Source organism: Oryctolagus cuniculus, chromosome 5 (assembly GCF_051225735.1).
Source record: "Oryctolagus cuniculus isolate XC-2025 breed Fujian yellow rabbit chromosome 5, ASM5122573v1, whole genome shotgun sequence".
NCBI classification, from domain to species: Eukaryota; Metazoa; Chordata; class Mammalia; order Lagomorpha; family Leporidae; genus Oryctolagus; species Oryctolagus cuniculus.
This window is the reverse complement of record NC_142871.1, coordinates 137,250,481-137,259,009: the sequence shown is the minus strand read 5'-3', so window position 1 is coordinate 137,259,009 and position 8,529 is coordinate 137,250,481. Positions and strand designations below refer to the sequence as shown.

Here is an 8,529-nt window from a genome sequence, read left to right as displayed (position 1 = left end):
AATATCTTTATTTATGTATGTTATTGACACTTTTATTGTTGTGGTTGTTTGATGCTGTCTTTGATTCCCAGTATATCTATGATATTGATTCTCATTATCATGGTAGCCATGTTGTATTAAGTCACAGTCAACCCTGAGTTAGGGACTCCTGAGCCATTGCTCATGGAAACACTGTGAGTTCAGATGCCTCTAAGTCTCTGGTCACCACGGCACCCAAATATCACTTTGTTTTACATGCTTGAGTGTCAAGGATCTGGACACAGAATAAATAGATGTTTATAGGGAAGTAAAGCCATGGCTGAACAAAATCGGTGGTGAATGATGGGATATGATGCGAAAGAGAAATGGAGGGACCTTAATATGCGAGAAGTCAAGTATTCAACGTATATGGAGAGATTACACATTCAGGAGAAGGGTAAATCAAGGCATCCATTAGGGGAAGAGGGAACAAAAGCAAAAAACAACAAGAACAGTCCTTGGGAAGTGTCAAGGGAGTAAAGGCTGTCAGGAATATTTACCACATCTTCTCTTCAGTTCCACGGAAAATAAGAGGGAAAAATTCAATATATTCTTGTTGCGGTACAAGCTTAAGAAAATTCTAACATTTTATGAGTATAAAGGAATGGCAGAATGTATTTACCATGATTTCTCTGAACTTCATCTGAAAATAAGGTGAGAAAAATCAATAAAAATATTCCTCTTCAGCAATGGAAGGTGAAGAATATTTTAACATTTTAAGGGAAAGGAAAGGCAGTAAATATTTACCATGATTTCTCTGAAGTTCATCTGAAAATAAGATGAGCAAAATCAATATAAATATTCTGGTTATACAAAGGTTTGAAAATTCCAATTTATGAAAAATGCAATTCAAAATTTAAACTCAAGATGTGGACTTACGCGCACGTAAACACACACAGAGATACCCTAGGAAAACTAATTTTCTCTAAGTAACATGCTGTGCGGAAGTAAAGAAGGAAGGAATTTGCTTCAGTGAGAAAAAGCAGAAATATTAATTCTGAAGGTTACCCTAAAGATATCTTTATTTTTGGTACGTTATTTGGGCTTTTATTGTTGGGGTTGTTTGATGCTGTCTTTGATTCCAAGTATATCTATGATATTGATTCTCATTATCATGGTAGCCATGTTGTATTAAGTCACAGTCAACCCTGAGTTAGGGACTCCTGAATATATACCACATCTTCTCTTATTTCTTTGAAAACTATGATGGAACACTATAATATAAATATTCTATTACGGAATAAAATTTTAAGTAAATCCTAACGTTTTAATTTGAATAAAGAATGTCAGAATGTATTAACCATTATTTCTCTTCAGATTATCTGAAAATAAATGGAAAAATAATTATACTTATGGTATTATAAATAGGTTAATAGAATGGCAACTTATGTAAAATGCAGTGCAAACTTTAAACTCATGATGCAGACACACACAAATACATACACACACACATGCTGCTGGAAAGCTAATTTTTTCTAAACAACATAAATCACTTAAGTATATATGAAAATAAGATGGAAATATCAACATAAATTTTATTGCTATAAAAGGTTAAGAAATCCCAACTATGAAAAATTCAGTGCATAATTTAATCTTGATACAGACACACACAAACACGAACTCACATGCATGCTCCTGGAATATTGTTTTTGTCTAAGTAACATGCTATACAGAATTAAAGAAAAGGAGGAAATTTGCTTCACTGATAATAAATAGAAATATTAGTTCTGATGGTTACCATAAGATATCTATTTTTTATGGTATTCAGGCATTTATTTTTAGGGTTCTTTGATAGTATCTTTGATTCCCAGTAAACATATGAGATTGATTCTCATCATCATGGTAGCAATGTTGTTACAATCAACCCTGAGTTCAGGACTCCAGAGTCATTGCTCCTGGAAAAAAATCTGAGTACAGATGCCTCTAAGTCTCTGTTCAACACAGCACCCAAATATCACTAAGTTTTCCATGCTTCTGTTTCAAGAATCTGGACCCAGAATAAAGAGATGCTTACAGGGAAGTAAATCCATTGCTGAACTATAACTGGATTTGAATTATAGAAAATGAAGGAAAAGAGAAATAGAGAGAACTGAATATGGGAGATGTCCAGTAGTCAACAAATATGGGGAGAGAATAGACATTCAGGAGAATGGTGAATCAAGGTTCGCAGTTAAGGAAGTGGGAATAAATGCAAAAGACAACAAGAGAGCAATCGTTTTAAAATGGAAGTGAATAAAAGATATCAGGGAGTTTTTACCAAATTTTCTCTGAATTTCATCTAAAAACAAGATGGAAAAAATAAATATAAATATTCTTCTTATGGAATGCAAGATTAAGAAAATTCTAACATTTCAAGAGAATAAAAGAATGTCAGACAATATTTGCAATTATTTCTCTGAGGTTCAACTGAAAATAAGATGGATAAATATTCTTGTTTAAAAATGGATAAGAAAATTCCAACTTATGGAAAATGCGATGCAAAACTTAAATGCAAGATACTTACAACACACACAGATACACACCCTTGCATGCTGCTGGAAAACTAATTTTGTCTAAGCAACATGCCATACAGAATTAAAGAAGAGGAGGAAATCTGCTTCACTGAGAATAAATAGAAATATTAGTTCTGATGGTTACCATATGAAATATCTTTATTTTTGGTATGTTATTCAGGAATTTCTATTTTTTAACTTTTCTTTAATGAATATAAATTTCCAAAGTACAGCTTATGGATTACAATGGCTTCCCCCCCCCATAACATCCCTCCCACCCACAACACTCCCCTTTCCCACTCCCTCTCCCCTTCCATTCACATCAAGATTCATTTTCGATTCTCTTTATATACAGAAGATCAGTTTAGCATACATTAAGTAAAGATTTCAACAGTTTGCTCCCACACAGAAACATAGAGTGAAAAATACTGTTTGAGTACTAGTTATAGCATTAAATCTCAATGTACAGCACACTAAGGACAAAGATCCTACATGAGGCGTAAGTGCACAGTGACTCCTGTTGCTGACTTAACAAATTAACACTCTTGTTTATGGCCTCAGTAATCACCCTAGGCTCTTGTCATGAGCTGCCAAGGCTATGGAAGCCCCCTGAGTTCACTGACTCTGATCATATTTAGACAAGTCCATGGTCAAAGTGGAAGTCCTCTCCTCCCTTCAGAGAAAGGTACCTCCTTCTTTGATGACCTGTTCTTTCCACTGGGATCTCACTCGCGGAGATCTTACATTTAGTTTTTTGTTTTTGTTTTTGTTTTTGTTTTTGTTTTTGTTTTTCCCCAGAGTGTCTTGGCTTTCCATACCTGAAATACTCTCATGGGTTTTTCAGCCAGATCCGCATGCCTTAAGGGCTGATTCTGAGGCCAGAGAGTTGTTTAGGATATCTGCCATTCTATGGGTCTGCTGTGTATCTCACTCCCCATGTTGGATCGTTCTGTCTCTTTTTTGTTCTATCAGCTAGTATTTGCAGACACTATTTTTGTTTATGTGATTCCTTTGGTTCTTAATCCTATCATTGTGATCAATTGTGAACAGAAATTGATCACTGGGACTAGTGAGATGGCATTGGTACATGCCACCTTGATGGGATTGAATTGGAATCTCCTGGTATGTTTCTAACTCTACCGTTTGAGGTAAGTCAGCTTGAGCATGTCCCGAATTGCACATCTCTTCCCTCTCTTATTCCCCCTCTTATATTTAACAGCGATCACTTTTCAGTTAGGTTTCAGCACTTAAGAAGAATTGTGTATTGATTACAGTATTCAACCAAAAGTATTAAGTAGAACAAACAAAAAAAATACTAAGAGGAATAACATATTAAGTTGCTCATCAACAGTCAGGGTGAGGGCTGATCAAGTCACTGTTTCTCATAGTGTTTATTTCACTTTAACAGGTTTCCTTTTTGGTGCTCAGTTAGTTGTCACCTATCAGGGAGAACATATGGTATTTGTCCCTTTGGGATTGGCTTATTTCACTCATTATAATGTTTTCCAAATTCCTAACAGGGATCACTTTTCAGTTAAAATTTAAACACCTAAGAATAATTGTGTGTTAATTACAGAGTTCAACCAATGGTACTAGAACAAAAAAAATACTAAAATGGATAAAGTATTACATTGTACATCAACCATGAGCACAAGAGCTGATCAAGTCACTGTTTCTCATAGTGTCCATTTCACTTCAACAAGTTTCCCCTTTGGTGCTCAGTTAGTTGTCGCCAATCAGGGAGAACATATGATATTTGTCCCTTTCGGACTGGCTTAATTAATTCAGCATGATGTTTTCCAAATTCCTCCATCTTGTTGCAAATGACCGGGTTTCATTGTTTTTGACTGCTGTATAGTTTCAATAGAGTACATGTCCCATAATTTCTTTATCCAGTCTAGCGTTGATGGGCATTTGGGTTGGTTCCAGGTCTTAGCTATTGTGAATTGAGCTGCAGTAAATATTAAGATGCAGACTGCTTTTTGTTTGCCAATTCAATTTCCTTTGGGTAAATTCCAAGGAGTGGGATGGCTGGGTTGTATGGTAGGGTTATCTTCAGGTTTCTGAGGAATCTCTAGACTGACTTCCATAGTGGCTTAACCAATTTGCATTCCCACCAACAGTGGGTTAGTGTCCCTTTTTCCCCACATCCTTGCCAGCATCTATTGTTGGTAGATTTCTGAATGTGAGCCATTCTAACTGGGGTGAGGTGAAACCTCATTGTGGTTTTGATTTGCATTTCCCTGATTGCTAATGATCTTGAACATTTTTTCATGTGCCTGTTGGCCATTTGGATTTCCTCTTTTGAAAAATGTATATTGAGGTCCTTGGCCCATCTCTTAAGTGGGTTGTTTGTTTTGATTTTGTGGAGTTTCTTGATTTCTTTGTAGATTCTGGTTATCAACCCTTTATCAGTTGCATGGTTTGCAAATATATTTTCCCATTCTGTTGGTTGCCTCTTCACTTTCCTGAGTATTTCTTTTGCAGTACAGAAACTTCTCAATTTGATGCAATCCAAAATGTTAATTTTGGCTTTGACTGCCTGTGCTTCTAGGGTGTTTTCCAAGAAGTAATTGCCGATACCTATATCTTTTAGGGTTTCTCCAATGTTCTCTTAAAACTTGATGGTGTCAGGTCGTAGATTTAAGTCTTTAATCCATGTTGAGTGAATTTTTGCGTAAGGTGAAAGGTAGAGGTCTTGCTTCATGATTCTGCACGTGGAAATCCAATTTTCCCAACACCATTTATTGAATAGACTGTCCTACTCCAGGGATTTGATTTGGATCCTTGATCAAATATGAGTTGGCTGTAGATGTTTGGATCGATTTCTGGTGTTTCAATTCTGTTCCATTGGTCTATCCATCTGTTTCTGTACCAGTACCATGCTGTTTTGATTACAACTGCCCTGTAGTATGTCCTGAAATCTGCTATTGTGATGCCTCCAGCTTTGTTTCTGTTGTACAAGATTGCTTTAGCTATTCGAGGTCTCCTGTGTCTCCATATGAATTTCAGCATCATGTTTTCCAGATCTGAGAAGAAGTTCTTCAGTATCTTGATTGGTATTGCATTGAATCTTTAAATTGCTTTTGGGAGAATGGACATTTTGATGATATTGATTCTTCCAATCCATGAGCATGGAAGATTTTTCCATTTCTTGGTATCCTCTTCTATTTCTTTCTTTAAGGTTTTCTAATTTTCATTGTAGAGATCTTGAACGGCCTTGGTTAAATTTATTCCAAGGTATTTGATTTCTTTTGTAGCTATTGTGAATGGGATTGATCTTAGAAGTTCTTCCTCAGCCGTGGCATTGCCTGTGTATACAAAGGCTGTTGATTTTTCTGCATTGATTTTATACCCTGCTACTTTGCCAAACTCTTCTATGAGTTCCAATAATCTCTTAGTAGAGTTCTTTGGGTCCCGTAAATAAAGAATCATATCATCTGCAAAGAGGGATAGTTTGAGTTCTTCCTTCCCAATTTGTATCCCTTGAAAATCATTTTCTTGCCTAATAGCTCTGGCTAGAACTTCCAGAACTATATTGAATAGCAGTGGTGAGAGTGGGCATCCCTGTCTGGTACCAGATCTCAGTGGAAATGCTTCCAACTTTTCCCCATTCAATAGGATGTTGGCCATGGGTTTTTCATAGATTGCTTTGATTGTATTGAGGAATGTTCCTTCCATACCCAGTTTGTTTAGAGTTTTCATCATGAAAGGGTGTTGTATTTTATCAAATGCTTTCTCGGCGTCTATTGAGATAATCATATGGTTTTTCTTCTGCAGTCTGTTAATGTGGTGTATCACATTGATTGTTTTGCGCACATTAAACCATCCCTGCATACCAGGGATAAATCCCACTTGGTCTGGGTGGATGATCTTTCTGATGTGTTGTTGCATTCTATTGGCGAGAAACGCATTTCTTAATAGGGTTCTTTGATACTGTTTTTGATTCCCAATAAACCTATAGATTGATTCTCATCATCATGGTAGCAATGTTGTTCTAAATCACAGTCAACCCTGAGTTCGAGACTCCTGATCCACTGCTCCTGGAAAAATATCTGAGTTCAGATGCCTCTAAGTCTCTGGTCACTTCAGCATTTTTTTTTTAGTAGAAGTGTATTTTCAGATAATTTGAGGATTTTTAAATCATTATTTGAGAGACAGAATGAGAGATACAGAAATACAATCTGATATTTCACTCTCCATATGCCCCAAAATGTAGAGCTGGAAAAGATAGAAGCTGGGAATCAGGAACTTAATCCAGAGTTCCCACATGAGTATCGGGGACCCAAATATCCTATTTAGGTTCACATTAGCAGAAAACTGGAGTTGATAGTGGAACCCAAAATGGGCCCCAAGCACTTAGATGTGGGACATCTGCCCAGAAATATCATTTAATTTATTCATTTTTAATAGTAGAAACTTATGAGATGCATAAGTGATATATTGTCTTCATTTTCATTTATTTCAAGAAAAATTTTTATTTCCTTTCTAATATCTTCAATGGCCCATTTTTCATTCAGTAACATGTTGTTGAATTTTCATGTATTTTTGAATGCTCTATTTTCCTTCTTGTTCTTGATTTCTAGTTAATTCCTTTCTGAGATGAGAAAATACATGGTATGATTTCAATCTTACTAAGTATCTTAGACTTGTGGCTTAATATATGCTCTACCATACAAAATATTCCATGTACTGATGAGAAAAGCATTCATTCTGTAGCTGTTGGTGAAATGTCCTGTAAGCAGCTGTTAGGTTCATTTGCTCTATTATATGCTTCAACTCTGATGTATCCTTGATGATTTTCTGACTGAATGATCTGACCATTAATGAGAGTGGGGTGTTGAAGTCACCCACTATTATTGTATTGGAGTCTATCTCTCCCTGTAGGTCTAACAGTATTTCCTGTATGTATCTGGATAGTCTTGTGTTGGGCATGTAATATTTGATTGTTTTATCTTCTTGTTGTTTCAATCCTCTTAAATGTAATCTCCTTCTTTGTCTCTTTTTACAATTTTTGGCTAAAAGTCTATTTTATTTGATATGAGGATAGCTACTTCTGTTCATTTCTGGTTTCCATTTGCCTGGTATGTCATTTTCTATCCCTTTACTTTCAGTCTTTATGTATCTTTATTTGTGAAGTGAGTTTCTTAAAGGCATAATATAATGGGGTCTGAGTTTCTTAACCATTTAGGCAACAAAAATGTTTGACTAGAGTGTTTTTGAAATGCCCTCATACATTTCTCCCCATTGAGAACCACTATTAATTCAGCATCAAATCTAAGTGCAAATGATATCATGTCTCTATCTCCAATAGGAGTATGGAAAGAGATTTCTTTCTTTTTAAAATCATTTCTACTGCTAAAATCCAAACTCCAGCCAGTTGATGGATTTTATTGTTGTGGCTATTTGTGATTAAATGGGCTGGTACTGAGAAGGGTGACAGGAATCCTGTGGGAATATTAATGCTGATATTTATGATTTCAGTATTGTCACAAAGGTATTTTCATTTTGTAGATATTCATTGATCTTCACACTTGTTATTGAAAACTTTCATGAGTAAAAATTCTATGAATTGAGATATGTCCTTTAGAAATTAATATATCGAAATCCTATACCCTACTCTCAGGATCATGAATTTATTTGTAAATAGGGTCATTGCAGGTGTAATTAACATGGGTTATAAGGGTTTGCTCTAATGCATTATGATTGGTATCCTTATGAAAATTAGATATTTAAAATCAGAGAAAGGTATACATAAGGGAACTCAATGTGATGAGACACAGAGACCAGCCACATGAAGATGAAGGCAAAATTCTGCAAAACAAGCAATATTGAAGATTGGCAGCAAACTAATAGATGTTATGGGTGATTCATGATAGAGATTGTTTCTCCTTAAACTGGAAGGAAACAATTGTCTTACTATCTTGATTTCAGTCTCATATCCTAAATAATAATGAAACTCAATATCTGCTACTTGAGGCACATAATTTTGGGCATTTTTAAAAAATAGACTTGGCAA

At 35.5% G+C, this 8,529-nt stretch overlaps 1 long non-coding RNA gene across 1 annotated transcript in view; it reads right to left on the bottom strand.

Moving 5' to 3' along the window:
• Positions 1-760: 760 nt before the first annotated feature.
• Positions 761-8,529, bottom strand: part of LOC149126697 (uncharacterized) — a 55,173-nt gene continuing 47,404 nt past the window's right edge. Inside the window, exon 4 of the long non-coding RNA XR_016233463.1 lies at positions 761-786. This is a non-coding gene — a long non-coding RNA (uncharacterized LOC149126697). The remainder of the gene's footprint in view (positions 787-8,529) is intronic.